The sequence below is a fragment of the Chiloscyllium punctatum genome, chromosome 27 (genome assembly GCF_047496795.1).
Source record: "Chiloscyllium punctatum isolate Juve2018m chromosome 27, sChiPun1.3, whole genome shotgun sequence".
Lineage (NCBI taxonomy): Eukaryota > Metazoa > Chordata > Chondrichthyes > Orectolobiformes > Hemiscylliidae > Chiloscyllium > Chiloscyllium punctatum.
This window is the reverse complement of record NC_092765.1, coordinates 53016152-53037256: the sequence shown is the minus strand read 5'-3', so window position 1 is coordinate 53037256 and position 21105 is coordinate 53016152. Positions and strand designations below refer to the sequence as shown.

At 40.5% G+C, this 21105-nt stretch overlaps 1 protein-coding gene across 5 annotated transcripts in view; it reads left to right on the top strand.

Annotated features, from left to right (window-relative positions):
* The window catches only part of LOC140453708 (uncharacterized), a 121661-nt gene extending 101633 nt beyond the window's left edge, over positions 1 to 20028 (top strand). For 4 of the 5 annotated variants that reach the window (XM_072548668.1, XM_072548667.1, XM_072548664.1 and 1 more), the window contains one exon: positions 19506 to 20028. The gene's annotated coding sequence lies outside the window, so the exon portion shown is untranslated. Of the gene's footprint in view, positions 1 to 7037; positions 8353 to 19505 lie in introns of those variants that run through there. The other variant, XM_072548665.1, reaches the window with a different exon arrangement.
* Positions 20029 to 21105: the final 1077 nt, after the last annotated feature.

Below are 21105 nucleotides of genomic sequence, written 5' to 3'. Positions count from 1 at the left end.
AGTCGTTGCTGAATCAGGTCCTTGTCATGAGAGACTAGCACCAAAGTCGTACCCATAATTTATAGGGAATCCTTGTTATCCATCGCAGCCTTGCCAAGCTCTTACTAAAACGTAAGGGTTGGAGTCCTTGGTATCAATTGGTTTTGTGATCACTGATATAGTGGTACTGGTATCGCCATCCACCAGAACTGGCTAACTATTGGAACAGAAGTTTAATTTGATTGATTCTGATTTGGATGTTGTTAAGCAACTTAGCTGTTCCAAATCAGTTCTAGGGTGTGCACTGTCCTGGATACTGATCTATGAGTTCTCTTACTCAGTTTAGGTTGAGTGTGACTCTTTTGCTGTCTCAAGTCCGTGTAGCGGCAGTAACTGCAATGGCCTGCCGGCTCAGATCCTCAAAAACTTCTAATCGTTTGGTCAAGACGTGGCTTTGCTTTAGGGTTTTGCTGTGGGCTGGTTTAGAGTCCCGCTGTTCAGGATATGTACTGCGTGAGGGTATGCAATTGCCTTCACTCAAGTGGTATTCCCCAAGCTTAGTCAGCCTGGCAAGGGTGTCCACCTCCATCGGCTGTCACTCACAAGCCCCACTTTCTGCCTTTTCTAATGATAAAGCCAATTGTTGTGCCTGTTTGAAGTCCCGTTGGTCTTCCACAGGTAGGTGTGGTACTATGGTCTCATCATTAATCCCACGTAAAATAGAATCTCACCATTTTGAAATCAAAATTCTTCCTCTGAAGTAAAGTGCCTCTGCCATTTACAGGAGATTTTTGTCCAGCATTACTGTTCCCGATGTATTTTACTCTTGAGTTTGGAACCGACCGTTTACAGAAATTCAGCTAATTTCCCAAATGTTTCTTCTCACCAGTGCCCTTTTATGAACTCCCACTGGACTTTCCATCCTTTCATCCAGTATTTCTGTATGGAGATCACAGGTCTCACTGTGAACATCTGGTGTATGTAGCTGCCAACATTTTTGGCCATCTTGTGTCAGCTGAGAAGAGTCAGGCAGCTATCTTGTCAACTTTATCATGAGCCCCTATAAAATCTCCTACAAATCCTAATGCCAGGATACAAAGACATGCATGTAGTTTTTAATCTATCTGAGATACAAATCCCAAAAGGTGCTCAACCATCATGAAACAATTGTTTACTCACCTTCTACAAAAACAGAGATAAATTTAGGATGATAAAAGGAAGAAAGAAGTAAGGTTTTAGAGCAGCTGATATGGGATTTGCCTCTGGGTACCAACAGTTAACAGCCTCGATACTGGGGAACATGGGGCACAAATGCAATCTTTACAGTAGGCAACGTGAACAATCAATAGTTAGAATTTAGCATAGCCAAATATAGATTAGAGAATTAGGCAGTAGATCCTCCAAGGAATTTTTAAAGACCATCGAGCTTTTGAAACCCCTCCAGAGTATGAATAATTGTATAACCAGAATGGCATCCCAAATCTTTAAGTATAAATTCAAATCCAAAACAAGTCCTACATACGTTGGCTTAACCATGATCTGTACTATACACACATCAGTTAATTGATTGGGTGCCCGATGAAAAATTGGGAAAGTGGATAGGTGACAGGAGATCCTCATGCCACCTCAGGAGTTTAAAATTAGCCAATCAAATACCAGGTTCTCAATAACAAAGAACAAAGAAAATTTACAGCCCAGGAACAGGCCCTTCGGATCTCCAAGCCTGAGCCAATCCAAATGTACTGTCTAAGCCTGTCGGTCAATTCCTAAGCATCTGTAACCCTCTGCTCCCCACCTACTCATGCATCTGTCCAGACACATCTTAAATGAATTTAATCTGCCTCTTCCACCTCTGCTGGCAATGTGTTCCAAACACCCACCACCCTCTGTGTGAAGTACTTGCCGTGTGTATCCCCCTTAAACTTTCCACCTCACACTTTGAAAGCGTGGTCTCTCGTTATTGAATCCTTCACCCTGGGAAAAAGCTTGTCCACCCTGTCTATACCCTTCATGATTTTGTAAACCTCAATCAGGTCCCCCTCAATCTCATTTTTCCTGATGGAAATAAACCTAACCTACTCAGCCTCTGTTCATAGCTAGCATCTTCCATATTCGTAACATCCTCGTAAACCTTCTCTGCACCCTTCCAAATCATCCACATCCTTTTGGTAATGTGGAGCCCAGAACTGTACATAGTATTCTAAATGCGGCCGAACCAATGACTTGTACAATGTTAACATGACTTGCCAGCTCTTATACTCAATATCCCGTCCAATGAAGGCAAGCATTCCTTTCCTTGATATATGTCCTCTTGACCACTCTATTCACCCGTGCAGCAACCTTCAGAGTACAATGGACCTGCACTCCCAGATCTCTCTGCCCATCAACTTTTCCCAAGGCTCTTCCATTCATTGTATAATTCGCTCTGGAATTAGACTTGCTGAAATGCATCACCTCACATTAGTAATAATCTTGTGATAATTACATTGGGGCAGTCTTCCAAATTCTCCAAATGGCGATGAGGCTGTCTCTGCTCTGAGGAAGGTCCATAATCATGGTAAATATCATGAAGATATATGGATATCACTAAGTAATCCAATGACTTATGCAACCATTATCATATATGGAACCCAGACCAGACCTCATCAAAATATTTAAAGACAGTGGCTCAGACCCTAACTTTTCCAATTGATCTAAGTGGATATTCCAGGAGTGATGCAGCTGGTCAAACCACTTGGTTTTAAACAAAACAGGATTTATTTACAGACAGCGAATGAAACATGAACAAAAGCGAACAGAATATAAAATAACATAACCTATCTGAAAACCCAATGGTCACAATATTCTCCGCAACTTAACAAAGAGCTGTTCTGATTTCCTGCAACATCTCCTAACATGAAGGAAACTTAGTAAAAAGGCAAATTCAAAGACAGGTTCTTACAGGAAAAGGATGTCAGAGAGACTGGATCAGCATGGAGCATTTTTCCACTGTAGTTGTTTCATTTACTAGCACCTCCCAACGACTGCTTCCCAAAAACCCTGAACTGGGAAAACTCGCCACTCCCCTTTGATTGTACGAGTGTTTTAAAAATACCTAAATGCCTTTTTCTGATTGTTGACTTTGGCAGCATCTGTTAGCCATTATTAAATTAGCTATTCAGACATTTTGATACCTCTGTCTTTATGACCCCTCTTGGAAAAAAACAAGGACACAATGACCTTTTTAAAGGAATAGCATCACCACTGCACTAAGGGAAGAATAGATTTATCTTAGATCCACCAAGGGGGAGATCATTAGGCATATCCCAAAGAAATAACCAGGCGTATACCTACAGATTGCAGTTTTATCACATAAAACAATTGCTCGTTTTCAATCATGAATAATCATTCTTTTTGCAGTATGTCCTCATTGGGAGATATATTAGATAGCAAGTATTTCTGGGAATCACAGTAATGATCCTTGACTGACCACAACATAGACATCAATGTGACATTGGACCTTGCTATCAAAGGATGAACTTTGGCAAACCAGGGGATTAAGGAAAACTTTACCTACAGATACGGACCAAAACTATGGAGATTATGCCACTGGAATACCACCAATTCTGCACATGAAAGTGGATTAGACAAATATTAAATAAGCTAAGGAAATTATTCATGAATGGAGGCAACACACCAAGAAATTCATGGTGATAATATTGATAACACGTTGTGCGAAATCAACTTTTGGGCTCAATTGTAAAATTGGGACGTTAATGCGGAAATGCACCCATGATTCAGATTATACCTTATGAATTAGTGGTACTGTTGTTTATTGTGTTAATAATATAATATATACTAATTTGAATGGGTAACAAACAGTTTAAGAAATAGAAAGCTATGGGAAGCTGTGGGCGACACAGTGGCTCAGTGGTCAGCACTGCTGCCTCACAGCGCCAGAGACCCAGGTTCAATTCCCGCCTCAAGCGACTGTGTGGAGTTTGCACGTTCTCCACATGTCTGCGTGGGTTTCCTCTGGGTGCTCTGGTTTCCTCCCACAGTAGTAAAGATGTGCAGGTCAGGTGAATTGGCCATGCTAAATTGCTCGTAGTGTTAGGTGAAGGGGTAAATATAGGGGTATGGATGGGTTTCTCGTTGGTGTGGACCTGTTGGGCCAAAGGGGCTGTTTTCTCACTGCAAGTAATCTAAAGAATACTGGGGGGAGGGAGGGGGGGCAAATGCTTTTCCCAAAAGCCAACAGTGCGTCATAGGGTTTGTGGTGGTGAACAGAAGAAGGGCAGATGGGTACAAGGTTGGAGTAATGTGGTATGCAGAATGTTCTGGAACATTGTGCATGGAAGACAGCAAACAGCTTTGGCAAGCTGAAATATACCCATACAATAAATAGTGTAGTTCACGTAGTTTAAGTGTATATACATAAGGAGAAGGAACACGCAGTTAACTGAAGAAGCAGTTATTATTTGTGTGGGACAGGAAGATTTTGCAAAATGATATCTAGATTAAAAACATTGCACAATACAGTGAGCAGTTGTCTAGGGTCCAGTGACCATGAAATATGTTAAGACAGTCATGCAGCATTAATCATAAAGGAAGGTTTGGCTGCTAGGACTAAATGGTGGGTACAAATAGGCCCTGAAGATAACAAGGAAGTGGAAGCCCTATTGGAATTAGAAGACTCAGCATCTCGCATCCTGTTTTTTTGCTTTAAAGGATTGACATATATGTTACTATATGCCAGTGTTGCAGGTAACCTTTGTGATGTGAAAGCATCTCAACATGTTATTTTGAGGCGTGAACAGCAAGCAGAGTGTCTTAGAGCTTCATCGTGCAATTCTGGTCTCCTTCCTATCGGAAAGATGTTGCGAAACTTGAAAGTGTTCAGAAAAGATTTACAAGGATGTTGCCAGGGTTGGAGGATTTGAGCAATTGGGAGAGGCTGAACAGGCTGGGGCTGTTTTCCCTGGAGCATCGGAGGCTGGGGGGTGACCTGATAGAGATTTACAAAATTATGAGGGTCATGGATAAGGTAAATAGGCAAAGTCTTTTCCCTGGGCTCGGGGAGTCCAGAACTAGAGGACATAGGTTTAGGGTGAGAGGGGAAAGATATAAAAGAGACCTTTCACGCAGAGGGTGGTGCATGTATGGAATGAGCTGCCAGAGGAAGTGGTGGAGGCTGGTACATTTGCAACATTTAAGACGCATTTGGATGGGTATATGAATAGGAAGGGTTTGAAGGGATATGGGCCGGGTGCTGGCAGGTAAGACTAGATTGGGTTGGGAAATCTGGTCAGTATGGACGGATTGGACCGAAGGGTCTGTTTCCATGCTGGACATCTCTATGACTCTCCCACATTGCGTTGGCATAAGCTTGAAGAAGGACTGCTTTGTTATGACCCACGTAGTCTGAAGACTCTGATTGAGTTGTACGAGTTGTTATGACTCAGGGTAAGCCCTGCTGCATAATTTAAACCAACAACACAGAAATGATTTATCCTGTGCAGTAATCTGTGAAAACATGAGAGGCCAAGAACTAGCTAAAGTAATAGAAATAATTTCATTTCTTAAAGTATAACAGAGAATAATTAGCTATCAAATATTTACAACTCCTTTCTCTAATCTATCTTTTACCTTCCTCTTCTACAATACTAGTCCAATAAAACCCTCAATTAAGATTTACCAAAATTCAACTTTTCAAAGACGTCCAATCTTCTTTTCTTCTTAGTGATTTCTGCTTCATCGGTTACCTATTGATAAAGATACTTTTTCAGACAGCTATTCTCTGGGCAGTCTGCAGATATCGTTGGCTTGGCAGTTCTCTCAACTGTTCAATTTTCCCTGGTCTTGTACCCCCAAAGCATCAGATTGGCTTTTAAGATTGTCGATGTACTAAATTAAAACTTGATTGGAATTTGGTGTTTTTGGGGTATAATTTAAACTGAATGGCCGAATAGGAATCTGTTTTGTAGTTTCCAGTCAACCAGCTAATCCAGCTTTTGACTAAATGTTACATTGTATCTTATTCAGAACACTTGGTGCTATCAGGTAGTTCTGCTAGCTTCTGACTCTCTTAAAGGTACAGTGCACCCACATCTTCATAACAAAATATCGAAAGGCATGGGAAAATTAGATGTCGAGAAATGATTTCCAACGGAAAAGCAGCCAATAAGGAGGAGACACAATTTTAAAGAATGATGCTGGCTAGAATCTGAGATGTTTAAAAAATGTTTAGGTAAGCATTTAAAATATCATAGCTTTGAAGACCACCTGTTAGAAAGTGGGATGTATAAACATATCTAATGGAGTTTTGATGACCAGCATGGGCTGAATGAATTCTTTCTGTGCTGTAAAAATTCTATGACTCCTCACACCAATAATCACACTGACATACATTCCAGTCTGCAGCAACACTGGTCGGATGTCCTCCGTTGTCTGTAACAAGTGGAAATATTGATGTGGGCAGAGATTAGAATTTGAGAGATAAGAATCTACAAGTATTTGCATTTTAGGCATTGTTTCAGTTGGGCCAGGATATTTAGACCACTTATCTTTCGTTTCAAATCTCAACTCTAACTGAGACATTGCAAAACTCCCAGTTGGCAGATTCTAATCAGACCTAAGGAAACTTTCTTTGCTTGGATTGTCAGTCTATCATAGCTAAGCTATACAGATTAGTCAGTCACTTGCGAGGAAGGCAGATACTTGCCAGTCTATTTTTGCTGAAGTAGTGTTCAAAACCTTAGGTTAATGATCTGGGATCATAGTGTAACCACTGTCGATGATGGTCACAGTCTAAGGACATGGGACAGGGCATTTTTGAATGAGATGAGGAAAAATTACTTCACCCAAAGAATAATGCATTTGTGGGATCACTGCCTGAGAAAATGTTATGTATAATATTTGTGCAAAATGGATTGAAAAGGTGGAGGGAGAAAGCAAGAACAGTGTATTAAATTGGATGATCAACATGATCATATTGAATGGTGGAGGAAGCTCGAGGACTCAATATCTTACCCTGCTTGTTTGTTGTTTATATTTTCAAATCTCCCTATTTTTTTCAGGCCAGAATCCCTGGAGTAATTGGAAAATTCTATGAATACTGAAATTTGGCAGAGCAGTGTCTGGATGTTCCCCTGTTTTTATGTTTCTGGATTAGTTGAATAATTGATATAACTGGATATATCCATGCATTCTTGATCTGCTTTCGGAACTTGGATTGAGTTACTGCATAAATAAATGTATTTGTGCAGCAACTTAAATTCACTAGTATGTATCCAACTTGTTGAATTATGTATTGAATGTCAGTGTACTCCCTGTGGTCTGACCCTGTTATGATGTAATATATAAATTCTGCAACATACAATGACCACAGAAGGATGAAACTGCTAGAGATTGCAAATAGTAAAACTACTGACTTCCTTCTGCTCTCCATCTCACAATCTTTGCGTTCTTCTCCAATTTTCTGGCCCCTCAGTCCCTTGCGGACTCTACCAGCTAATAAAATAAATCTGACAGTGAGAGCGTTGATCAACAAAATTAGTGCAAATGGAGTCAAAGCTTTGTCAAACCAGTCAAATGCCACCCATCTGGGATCAGTGAAATAGCTTGCCTTTGGGTAGCAGAACCATGGCATTTTGTTGATTATCACAAGTGGTTCATAGCCAAAGTAGAAGGGGTTGTTTCTTAAACACAGTAGAATACAGGTTGTTGACAGAACCAGAATTGCAGTTTTCTTGGTGCAATACTTTGTTTTCAGCTTCTGGCAACAAATGGCCACAAATCGATCAAAGGAGAAAGTGATGGTGAACCTGACAGAACAATCAGTGGCTGCAAACAACAGGACAGTGTTAATACTACACACAGGGGTTATGTCCAGGAAAGATCTTGGAAAATAATAATCTGCCTCAGGATCTGCCTCAGGATGACCTCAGTGATAATGACTAATAGATCTGCAATTGCCATAGCCACAAGGTAATGAGTGGTGCAGGTGGAAAGGTCACACCTTCCTCTGGACAGGATGTTGATTGATAGTAAGTTAACTATGAGAGAAAGAAACAGAAAGCAGGAATTACTGATTGAATATTCTCCATGTTTAACTACACAGTAAAGTTAAGTTATTGCCAGCAAAATCCAGGTGATAGAAGGTGTTAATGAAGATGGGGATATTAAACTTTAAAATGTAAATTACTAGCTCCTTCCTAAGTGATAATCACGTAAGCATTATGCCACCAATTTAAAGCACAAGGTGACTTTTGAGCCTCTCTACACTTTTTCCACTATCAACAAACACAAGCGTGTTTGTGGCCCAGATTCCATATTGACATCGATCTCCAACAACGTTTAAAAGTCGAGCAAGTCAAGGATCCTTTTTGTAAATGCGCCCTGTTAAAGATTTTGATCTCTCAAAATAAAAGTTCTCTCTGCTGTAAAGGACAAAATCTAAATAAAAACAGTGCCACAGTGCCCATTGTTTTTTTTCTAGACTCACACGTCAAAGGAAAGATTGCATTGACATTGACTTTATCAAGTCCATTTAGCTTCTCATATACTTCAATCAAGACATCCAATCAATTTTCTTGGTATCAACTGGCATAATAAGTCAGCCTGCTGAATTTAGGTAACAGCCTAATGAACTGATTCACATCAGAGATATGTTGACATTAATATTCTGTGTAATAAAGCATAATATCATTACCATTAACTTTAATTCCTCTCAATGCAAGGATTCTAGTCTTGGCATTCATTTTCACTTTAGGTAACCCTGATACTTTAGATCATTCCAAACAAAGTGGACAGTTCCACACTTTTATACATTATAAACTACCTGCAAGAATTATGAATCTATTTATATGGATTACTAACCTCATTTTCCACTCTTCAGAGCTTTCCTCTCTAACTTTAGATCATGAGAACATTTAGCTGGAGTGATCTTGCTCCTCTCATCCAGTCTTAATTATTACAAACTGTACAAAATTTGGATCTTGCAGAAGGACTTCACTAATCACATCCTACCAATCAGAAACCAAAACAAGACACAACAATCATTGTCTCTGCTTTCTGACATCTGGCCAATACTTTAACATTGGTAGGACACCACGATCCAGAATGCTGCAGTGGTCTCAACCAGATGATTACCCTACATCTCTGCCTGCACTTGAATGTTAGAGAAAACAGATTGGAAATTGCCTCATGATGCATTGTCAGGTAGGATAGAATCCATTGTAAGTTCAAAGAAAACTCAGTTTTTCAAGGAATTGGGAAAAGACAACGAGAAACTGCCACAGAAGTAAAAAAAAATCACTCCTGTTGTGGGACATTTGCGGAACGATAACTTATTGAATGAGAACTTAGAACTTGAAAAAGGGAGAGAGATATTCGTGAAGGGAAGAATTAAATAGCAATTAGTTGTGAATAATGTCACTGTAATACTTCAAGGGGGAATTTTTGATAAACCTATCAAGGGAGTGGGTGGCACGGTGGCACAATGGTTAGCACTGCTGCCTCACAGCACCAGAGACCCGGGGTCAATTCCCGCCTCAGGTGACTGACTGGAGTTTGCACGTTCTCCCTGTGTCTGCGTGGGTTTCCTCCGGCTGCTCTGGTTTCCTCCCACAGTCTAAAAATGTGCAGGTTAGGTGAATTGACCATACTAAATTGCCCGTAGTATTAGGGGTAGGGGTAAAGGTAGGGGGATGGGTCTCGGTGGGTTGCACTTCAGAGGGTCGGTGTGGACTTGTTGGGCCGAAGGGCCTGTTTCCACATTAAGTAATCTAATCTAAAAATTAACTGAGTATGAAGAAAGCTTTTGGTTTAAATAGATGATTTCTAAACATAGAATCTATAAGGAAAGAAAGAAGGAGTATTTGCAGCATTAATTAATCGTAATCAAGAAAACATCAAAGCACTGAAAATGATCCAGTAGCATTTGTGCCTTTGCCAGAGAAGACAGTAAACTTGGAAAGAGCCATATACATATTAAGATAGAACCTAGATTGGAAATAAAATGGAGTCAAGAATAGAACAGGAAAATATCTACAAAAAATATGAAAGAAAACCTGCTCCTCCTCCCACCCAGTAACCTGCAAGAACTTGACGGGAAATACTACTGTTCATGTACTTTAGGTGGGTCAGGTTTTGTACAAAGTGTTTCCTGACACAGTACGTAGACAAGCCAACAAGGGTAGAGCCCACATTAGATTTGGTATGGAATAAGCTGCCAGAGGATGTGGTGGAGGCTGGTACAATTGCAACATTTAAGAGGCATTTAGATGGGTATATGAATAGGAAGGGTTTGGAGGAATATGGGCCGGGTGCTGGCAGGTGGGACTAGATTGGGTTAGGATATCTGGTCGGTACGGACGGGTTGGACCAAAGGGTCTGTTTCCATGCTGTAGATCTCTATGACTCTATGACTCGATAATGAATCCGGCCAGGTGTTTGATTTGGAGGTAGGTGTGCATGTTGGTGATTGTGACTGCGATCCGGTGATGTTTACTTTAGCGATGGAAAGGGACAGGTATATAACTCACGGCAACAGTTATTTCTGAGTGATTGGCAATTATGATTATGCAAGATTTAGGATGCTTAGAAAACCGCAAGGGACTAGCATAATTGAAATGTGGAGCTTATTCAAGGAACATCTACTGCGTGTCCTTGATAAGTAAGCATCTGTCAGGCAGGGAGGAAATGGTTGATCAGAGGGAGCTGTGGTTTACTAAAGAAGTTGAATCTCTTGTCAAGAAGAAGAAGAAGACTGATGTTGAAATGAGATGTGAAGGCTCAGTTCGGGTGCTTGAGAGTTACAAGTTAGCTAGAAAAGACCTAAAGAGAGAGCTAAGAAGAGCCAGGAGGGGACATGAGAAGTCGTTGGCAGGTAGGATCAAGGAAACCCTGAAAGATTTCTATGGGTATATCAGGAATAAAAGAATGATGAGAGAAAGACTGGGGTCAATGAAGTTGTGTGTGGTGTCCGAGGAGGTAAGGGAAGTGTGAAATGAATATTTTTCGTCAGTATTCACACGAAAAATATTCATTTCAGTATTCATTTAATTCAGTCAGTATTCACACTGGAAAAGGAGAATGTTATTGAGGAGAATACTGACATACAGGCTAGTAGACTAGACAGGATTGACGTTCGCAAGGAGGTGGTGATAGCAATTCTGGAAAGTGTGAAAATAGATAAGTCCTTTGGGCCTGAAGGGATTTATCATAGGATTCTCTGGGAAGCCTTGAAGGAGATTGATGAGCCTTTGGCTTTGACCTTTATGTCGTCATTGTCGACAGGAATAATGTCGGATAACTGGAGGATAGTAAGTGTTGCCCACTTGTTCAAAAGGGGGAGTAGGGACAGCCCTGGTAATTATAGACGAGTGACCCTTACTTCGGTTGTGGGTGAAGTGTTGGAAAATTTTATAAGACATAGGATTTATAATCGTCTAGAGAAGAATAAGTTGATTAGGGACAGTCAACATGTTGCTGTGAAGGGTAGGTCAAGCCTCACAAACCTTATTGAGTTCTCGAAGAAGGTGACCAAACAGGTGGATGAGGGTAAAGCAGTTGATGTGGTATATATGGATTACTGTGAGTTGTTTCATACGGTTCCCAATGGTAGGCTATTCCAGAAAATGCAGAGGATTAGGAATGAGGGTGATTTAGTGGTTTGGATCAGACATTGGCTGGCTAAAAGAAGACAGACGGTGGAGGTTGATGGGAAATGATCATCTTGGAGTTCAGTTACTAGTGGTGTACTGCAAGGATCTATTTTGTGCCACTGCTGTTTATCATTTGTATAAATAACCTAGTTGAGGGAGTAGAAGGATGGGCTTGTACATTTGTGAATGACACTAAGTTTGGTGGAGTTGTCATTAGTGCTGAAGGATGTTGCAGGTTACAGAGGGACTTTTAGATAAGCTGCAGCGTTGGGCTGAGAGGTGGCAAATTTAGTTTAATATGGAAAAGTTTGAGGTGATTCACTTTGGAAGGAGTAACAGGAATAAAGAATACTGGGCTAATGGTAAGATTCTTGGTAGTGTAGACGTGCAGGGAGATCTCGTTGTCCATGTATATAAATCCCTGAAAGTTGCCACCCAGGTTGATCTGTTTTAAGGCATAAAGTATTTTTGCTTTTATTGGTAGAGGGATTGAGTTTTGGAGCCACGAGATCATGATGCAGCTGTACTCTAGTGCAGCTGCGCTTGCAGTACTGCATACATTTCTACTCACCACATTATAGGAAGAATGTGGAAGCTTTGGAAAGGGTTCAGAGGAGATTTAATTGTATATTGCCTGATATAGAGGGAAGGTTTTATGAAGAAAGGCTGAGGGACTTGTGGCTGTTTTCATTACAGAGAAGATTGAGATGTGACTTAATTGAGGCATATAAGATAATCAGAGGGTTTGATAAGTGGGCAGCGAGAGCCTTTTTCCTCAGATGGTGATGGCAATCATGAAAGGACATAACTTTACGTTGAGGGGTGATAGATATAGAACAGGTGTCAGAGGTAGTTTCTTTACTCAGAGTAGTAGGGGTGTGGAACGCCCTGCCTGCAACAGGAGTAGACCCACCAACTTTAAGGGCATTTGAATAGTCATGGGATAACCAAATGGATGAAAACAAAGTCGTGTACAATTGGTGGGCTTCAGATTGATTCCACAGGTTGACACAACATGGAGGGCTGAATTGGAGATGCCAGTGTTGGACTGGGGTGAACGAAGTTAAAAATCACAGTACACCAGGTCATAGCCCAACAGGTTTAATTGGAAGCACACTAGCTTTCGGAGCGCCGCTCCTTCATCAGGTGATAGTGGAGGGCTGAAGTATGCCTGTACTGCGTTCTCATGTTTTATGTTCTATGTTCTATAACTCAAACCTATTCTTCCAATTCATCCGCCTCTGTTGCATCTGCCTGGATGAGGAGATAGTCCACTCGCGAACATCCCAGATGTCCACCTATTTTGAACAATCTGCTATTCCTCCCTCTGTCATCCAGACAGCCCTCCACCACACCACCTCCATTCTCCTTTCCACCACTCTTATACACCCCTCCCAACACAATAAAGACAGAGCCCCCTTTGTCCTCGCTTACCATCTCACTAGACTCCACATCCAACTCTCACCCTCAAACACTTCCGCCAACTCCAGACAGACTCCACCAGCAAGAACATCTTCGTCTCCCCACCCCTCTCTGCCTTGCTAAGAACTGTTCCTTCAAACACTCCTTGGTTCATGACATCTCCACCATGGAATTCCCAGGGATCATCCCCTGCAACCAGAAAAGATTAAAAAAACTGCCTGTACACCACCCTGCCTAACCTCTATTCAGAGCCCCAAATACTCCTTCCAGGTGAGACAGAGATTTGCGTGTGTCTCTTCCAACCTAGTTTAATGCATCAGGTGTTCTCATTGTACTCTTCTCTACATCAGGGAGACTGAGCATAAGCTTAGGAACGGTTCACCAAGCATCGCAGCCAAGTCCACAGGTTCCAACCAGACCTCCTGGTCACTGTCCAATTCAATTCCCCCAATTATTTCCTTTCCAACATGACCATGCTTGGTGTCCTCCATTGCCAAAACAAACCACAGCTCCTATTGGAGGAACAATGCATTATCTTCCACGTGAGCACCCTCCAGCCTGGAGGACTCAAAATTGAGTACTCGAAATTCAAATAACCTCCCTTCCCGACCTGTCCCCCTCTTTTCCATTGCTCCCAGCCACCAACCAGATTCATTCCTCCCATTGACCAACCATCGACCTGTCTTAACCTATCCCCACTTCACCATCCTGCCCCCACCATCCCTTTTATCTGATGCGTCGACATGTCCACCTCCTGATGCTGCCCGACATGCTGTGTTCTTCCAGCCTCCTGCCTGTCTACTTAGATTTCTAAAGCAGGGTTTTACATTATCAACTACATTGACCCCTGACCAGCGTGCAGAAATTGTACATTTGTCAAGCATAATATATGGAAGACTGATTTGGTTTTCAAAACACCTTTGACCTTTAGCTTGCAACATAATTCAGAGCAGGTGGAACAAAATGCCAAGCAGGGAAATGAACAATTAGCTGGCTGTAAAACACAAAACAGGGAGTGGTGCTTAAATATCTCATCATATTGATGGAGATGAGTTCTTCAACATGGTTGTATGCTGTGCTTTTATTTTTTCCACATTATAGAAATTACCTTAGAAGGATATCAAGATTGGAACATTTGCACAAATGTAAAAATTAAGGGGATAGTGAACACATAAACATACACATGTGTATGCATATCTCTCACCAAACATTGGCACATCTGACTGAATTGACAACAGAGACTGTCACAGATGATGAATGGAAACATCCTGTATTTTTTATATACAACTGCAATAAATTAAACTAGTGGTCGGAAAAACCTTACCCTAATGATAATGATGACTCATCTGTCAATAGTATCATTCAACAGTCATGACCCACAGATTCCCAGCTATATTTTGGGCACATAGATTAGACAACACAAAAACACCAGATAGACCATGCTCAATAACCATAAACAGAGTGAGCAAAGGATTTGAAAGCAAAAATAGTACGATTGGGCTCTTTACACTTCAGTATCAGTTGATATTTGCTTCTGTTGAAGCACTCCAGCATAATACAGGTAAGTATCAAGATATTTAATATTGCAAACACATTCACAATCATCTAATCCAACTTCAAATCTGTCTTTGTTTCTAATATATTTAAAAAGTTAAACGAAGAGAATGTTCCAAACAGATTTACTTTATCTTAAATTCTCGACTGTGCATGGTGTCTTTATGCACTGAACTACTCACATTTACACATTACCACTAGAGTCAGGAACCTAAAACAGTTAGTCGTGCACTGTTAGTAGAATCAAGAGTGTGGTGCTGGAAAGCAAGCAGGTCAAGAGCATACGAGGAACAGGAATCTGATGAAGGGCTTATGCCCGAAACATTGATTCTCCTGCTCCTCGGATGCTGCCTGACCTCTCGCCACTGGTCTTCAGCATCTGCAGTCCTCACTTTCTCCCACTGTCAGTAGAATGCTGCACCAATATACATTCTTAGTAAGGTATAGGCACTGGGGTCAGATAATTTATTTTGTTACTGACCCGATTGCAGTACAGTTCAGCACAGAACGATCCTTCAATTAAACATTGGGACGTGACACAAAGTGCAATTACAACCTGACAGAGTCATTGACAATGTATTTCCTTGTGAAATCTCATTCAACACAGCATCATGATCCCCCCTCAAGGAAGTAGCTGAATTATCAAAAAAAACCTGTGATTGCCCCAAAATGATATTGACATTTTTCACCATGTAGTAGATTATTTAGAGAATCAACAATTTAGAGAATTTAGCAGATTAAATTGGCTATTCATTTGAGTTGATGATTAATATATTTGCAGAGACCATTTTAACTCGCTGAGTAAAACATGAGACATGTTAACGTACATATTTAAAAACAGTTAATAATTATTGTTACTTATCCGTAACACCAATGATAGCAAGAATCATGTAGAATATTTTAGCAACATTGTGAAATGGTTCAAGCATTTTCAGTGTGAAATGCTCTGTCAATGTCAACTGCAAAGGTTGCTTGCTGTTATTGGGTAATGATATTTTTGTGAGCACTTTAATTTATATCCTTTGAGATCACCTTGGGGGCATTGATGTCACAAAATTTCAATAATGAGCAAACAGATTTCAACAGCAAAATCATTCCCTATTGTGAATATATTTAACACTTCGCCTAAATTGAACTACTCAGATTACAATAGTCAGATATTTATAAAATGCAGCAGTTGTATTCTGCCAGCAATAATGCTGTCAACTGAAAGTCAAACGGCACGAATGCTGGGTCTCAAATTAGGTGATTAATATCCTTCTATTGACTGTTACCAAACAAAGTAAAAAATTGCACATTTGTGTGTGACCTCTTCCAACGATTTTGTATGGCACTCAAATATCTCACTTTTGCCTTTAATTGTGATTTGGGGCCTTTTGCTGAGTGATTAAAATGTGTAGCATATGGTCATTTGGTGAAGTGTTTAACAAGCATATATTATCTCCAATTATTCCAGCGTCACAAAATGATTGAAGAAGTCAATCCAACACAGCAACATAAACTAATTAAAACATTTTGAAATATACTTATCTGCCCATGAAAGCATTAGTTGGATTAAAGCCAGCAGTTGCCCTTGAAGGTCTTGTGTTACATTGAGGATTACATACACGGCTTTGGTTTGTACCAGTACGTACATAATCCTGCAAAGGATAGGGCTAGATTTAATTGCAGGCAATGAAGCCGGTCAAGTGTTTGAAGTTTCTTGGACGTGCAGGTTGGGGATTGTGACCACACCTCTGTAAGTTTCAAAGTAATTATAGAAAGTGATAAGGATAGTGTTGACAAATTGGGGAAAGACAAATCATTAGATAAGTTCTGGCAACATAGTGGGAGCAACCACTTGCAGGTAAGTTACCCTTGTAAAATGCGAGTCTTTCAAGAGAAATGCAGTGAAAATGTGAGTCCATGGTTTTCCTTGAAGAGTGAAGGGCAAGGGTAAATTTTGGATTTCAAAGTATTATCAATGATAAAGAGGCAAATTTCTGTTTTTTGTCAGGTATGATGAAATGAAAACAGGGGACAACTTTTAAATGTATAAATGCATGCGATTGCTGAAAAGAAAAGAAATGTGGAGAGAAAAGAAGGAATTCCAAAGATCTTTGATAGTTAGGATCAAGGAAAACACCCAATGATTTTTCTTTTTAATGAAATACTAAGAGCAAGATGATGATCAGGGAAGTAATGGGACCTATTAGAGACCTTATGGCATTAAATGAATATTTACTTACCATCTGGATTAACAGAAGAAAAAGACATTGCAGCCACAGATTTCAGTTGAGATCGTAATGTTTTACAACACGTAAGACTAATGATGAAGAGGTATTAGATGTTTTAGTGGGCATACAAATGCAAAATCCCCATTGCTTCAGGAGATGCACCCCAGACTACTATTGCAGTCAAAAAAGGAGATTTCTGGCGCCCTGGTGGAGATATTTAATTTTGTGCTAGCCACAATGAAATTGCCGATTATTGGAGGATAGCTGATGTGGTTACTTTGATCAAGAAAGGCAACCAAGATAGACCAGATTTGGAGATGCTGGTGTTGGACTGGGGTGTACAAAGCTAAAAATCACACAACACCAGGTTATAGTCCAACAGGTTTAATTGGAAGCACACTAGCTTTCGGAGCATCACTCCTTCATTAGGTGATAGTGGAGGGCTCAATCCTAACACACAGAATTTATAGCAAAAATTTACAGTGTGATGTAACTGAAATTATACATTGAAAAATTGATTTTCTGTTGAGTCTTTCATCTGTTTGACTACCATGATAGTTTCACTTCTTTCATGTGTAAATCACAAAACCCTTTTTAAAAGTTGCATTCTCAGGTTAGCTGTTAACAATGGGTGATAGCTAGACAATATTTTGAAGGTGTTAGTCCCCTGCGTTATCTGTCAATGCCATGATGTTTAGATTGATTCTAATCTAAAAAATGAGATAACAGAGTTTTACATGAATGCATGCAGTTTTTGAGCAAAATACAATGTAACCCTGCAATTACAAATTCAACCCACAAAATATATGTGTGCATGTGGGTCTTTGTCTGTCTGTCTGGGTTGGGGATTGTCAGTGTGAGGAAGTGTATGTGTGTGTAGTGAGTGTAGAGTGTCTTAAGTTTGTGGGGGGTGCAGTGTGAGTGTGGGAGTGTGTGTGTCTATAAGGGTGTGTGTGTCTGTGTGCACGTCTGTGTATATGTGTGTCCGTGTGTATGTGTGTCTAGGAGTGTGTGTGTGTGTGTGTGTGTGTGTGTAGGAGTGTCTGTGTGTCTGTATATGGTGGACACCTGTAATGTGACATGAACCCAAGGTTCCGATTGAGGCCCTCCCTATGTGTACCAAACTTAGCTATCAGCCTCTGCTCGGCCACTTTTTGCTGCTGCCTGTCCTGAAGTCCGCCTTGGAGGATGGTCACCCGAAGGTCCGAGGTCGAATGTCCTCGACCACTGAAGTGTTCCCCACACCTTGGGTTCATGTCACATTACAGGTGACCACCATTGCACTATACACACACACAGACACTGCTGCATACACACACCTTGGGTTCATGTCACATTACAGGTGACCACCATTGCACTATACACACACACAGACACTGCTGCATACACACACACACACACACACACACATATACACAGACGCGCACACAGATACCCTCATACACCCTTATAGACATACACACTCCCACACCCATACCACTCACTACTCACACATACCTACACTTTCTCACACTCACAACCCCCAACCCAGACAGACAGACACACACAGACAAAGACCCACATGCACACATATATTTCGTGGGTTGAATTTGTACTTGCAGGGTTACATTGTATTTTGCTCAAAAACTGCATGAATTCATGTAAAACTCTGTTATCTCACTTTTTAGATTAGAATCAATCTAAACATCATGGCATTGACAGAGAACACAGGGGTCCAACACCTTCAACATATTGTCTAGCTATCATCCATTGTTAACAGCTAACCTGAGAATGCAACTTTTAAAAAAAGGTTTTGTGATTTACACATGAAAGAAGTGAAACTATCATGGTAGTCAAACAGATGAAAGACTCAACAGACAATGAATTTTTCAATGTATAATTTCAGTTACATCACACTGTAAATTTTTGCTATAAATTCTGTGTGTTAGGATTGAGCCCTCCACTACCACCTGATGCAGGAGTGATGCTCTGAAAGCTAGTGTGCTTCCAATTAAACCTGTTAGACTATAATCTGGTGTTGTGCGATTTTTAAGATAGACCAGATAATAGTCTAGTTAGTCTGGAATCTTTGGTAGGAAAGTTATTGCAAAATTCTGATGGACAGAATTAATTAAAACTTAGAAAGGCAGAGATTTATCAGGGATAGTTAGCATGGATTTGTTAGAGGATAATCCTGCCTGATAAACTTAACTGCTTTTTTACGGTAGCTAAATATATTGAAGAGGGCAGTATAGTTGATGTGGCTTACATGAACTTCAGTAAGATGTTTACCAAGGTCCCACACAGAAGATTAGTTAAAAAATGTATGAGCCTATGGGATCTGAGGCAAGTTGATACATTTTGGCAGCTCTTGTTGAAGATGTTCAAGATCAGCGTGAAAATGACTGGGAATATGGATTGTGGACCTAGCGCTGGTAAATGGGCTTAGTAAAAATTGGAGGTTGCTCATCAATGTGAATATTATGTGCTAGAGTGTCTGTTTCTACCCTGCATGACTCTCTATGACTCTACACTTTACACTTGTTATCAAAATCTCATTGATATTCGTAGTTCGCTCTGCTTCATTTGACCCATGTTACTGTACTGGACCAATTCCGACAGCTATGTTATGATTCAGCTATTTTGAGAACCAGTCCTGAAGAAGAGTCACTGGGGCTGAGACATGAACTCTGCTTTCCTTCTACAGATGCTACTAGAACTATTCATGTTTTTCGAGGAGAAAGTGAGGACTGCAGATGCTGGAGATCAGAGCTGAAAATGTGTTGCTGGAAAAGCGCAGCAGGTCAGGCAGCATCCAAGGAACAGGAGAATCGACGTTTCGGGCATCAGATCAATTTCTGTTCTTGCTAATGCCAACTATCATTCTGCAAAATTAGGAATTCCAACTCCCAGCAGCATTATTTTTATCCAATCATGTTTTTTACTTCTGTCCTTTGTGGTTATTCTGTAACATCGTCATGGCTCTCAAGTTCTTTTTTTTATCCATGCCTGATTAACATTTTTCTTTGTTCATTGCATTCAGGAATTTCAATTTCTACCACAGTCAGCATTTTCCTTTATAACAGCATCACAATCTCAGAGATCTTTTAAAAAGTCTTTTGTACCCGGCAGTAATGTTTTCTCACCCAAACAGGACTGTCCCATCCATAACCGAACATCTCAGTCTCTGTATAATAAACTCAGTTCCTCATTCTGATGAGATATGGCAATTAATATGACCTGTTGACTTGGTCTTCCAAGCTAAATCAGTGATCAGTCAATGTTCTCTCTAACTGTATTACATAAATGAGAAGTGCTTCATGTCAAAAGGGGGGCATTACAAAGTAGCTTTGAGCAGGATTAGGATGAAGTCTAAGATACTTTATAAATATATTAAAGGGAAAAAGTGAACCAGGGAAAGAGTAGGATGCATTAGGGACCAAGGGTGCAACCTGTGTGTGAAGACACAGGATATTGGAATGGTGGTGAATGAATATTTCTCTTCTGTCTGCACTCAGAAATACGCCGACATTTTGTTTATTCTCCCAAAGTGCATTATGTTACACTTATCAGATTTGAATACCATCAGCCCATCTGATTAACCCATCTACATCTTCCTATAATCTACAACCATCTTCTTCACTATTAAGCACTCCACCGATCTTGATGTCCTCTGCAAATTTGCTTAGTTAAAGAATTCATGAAATGGGACTGTGAGGAGCTTGCACAGTTTAAGACAAAAAGTGGGGATATATTGGGAGCTCTGTTGATCTGAATAAAAGACAAATCGTCTGGCATGGATTAATTGCATCCAAGGCTGCTGTAGAAGGCCAGGTAAGAAGTTGCAGGGCTCTCACCCACATTGTTAATTCCTCGCTAATAATCAGGGTAGTGCCAGAGGATGGGAGGATGGAAAATGTGGTTCCACGTTTTAAGAAGGGCAGTAGAGGGGAACCACAAATGTATAGAGAGGTGAGTGCCATGTCAGTGGGAGGGAAACGACTGGACAAAATTCCGAAGAAGCAAAAGGCATAGGTTAATTCGAGGTAGTCCATATGGCTTTAACAGAAGGAGATCATGCCCAATATATTTGTTAGAATTGTTTAAAAATGTGATCAAGTGTGTGGATTAGGGAAGTTCAGTTGATCTATTTTATATATATTTCAGTAAAGATTTTGACATAGTCCTACATGGAAGACTGAGATGGTTAAAGAACATTGAATTGAGGGAAACTTGTTGAGGTGGATCAGAAACTGGCTTAGTAATAAGACACCATAGCTAATGGCAGAAGGCTGCGTGAGTGACTG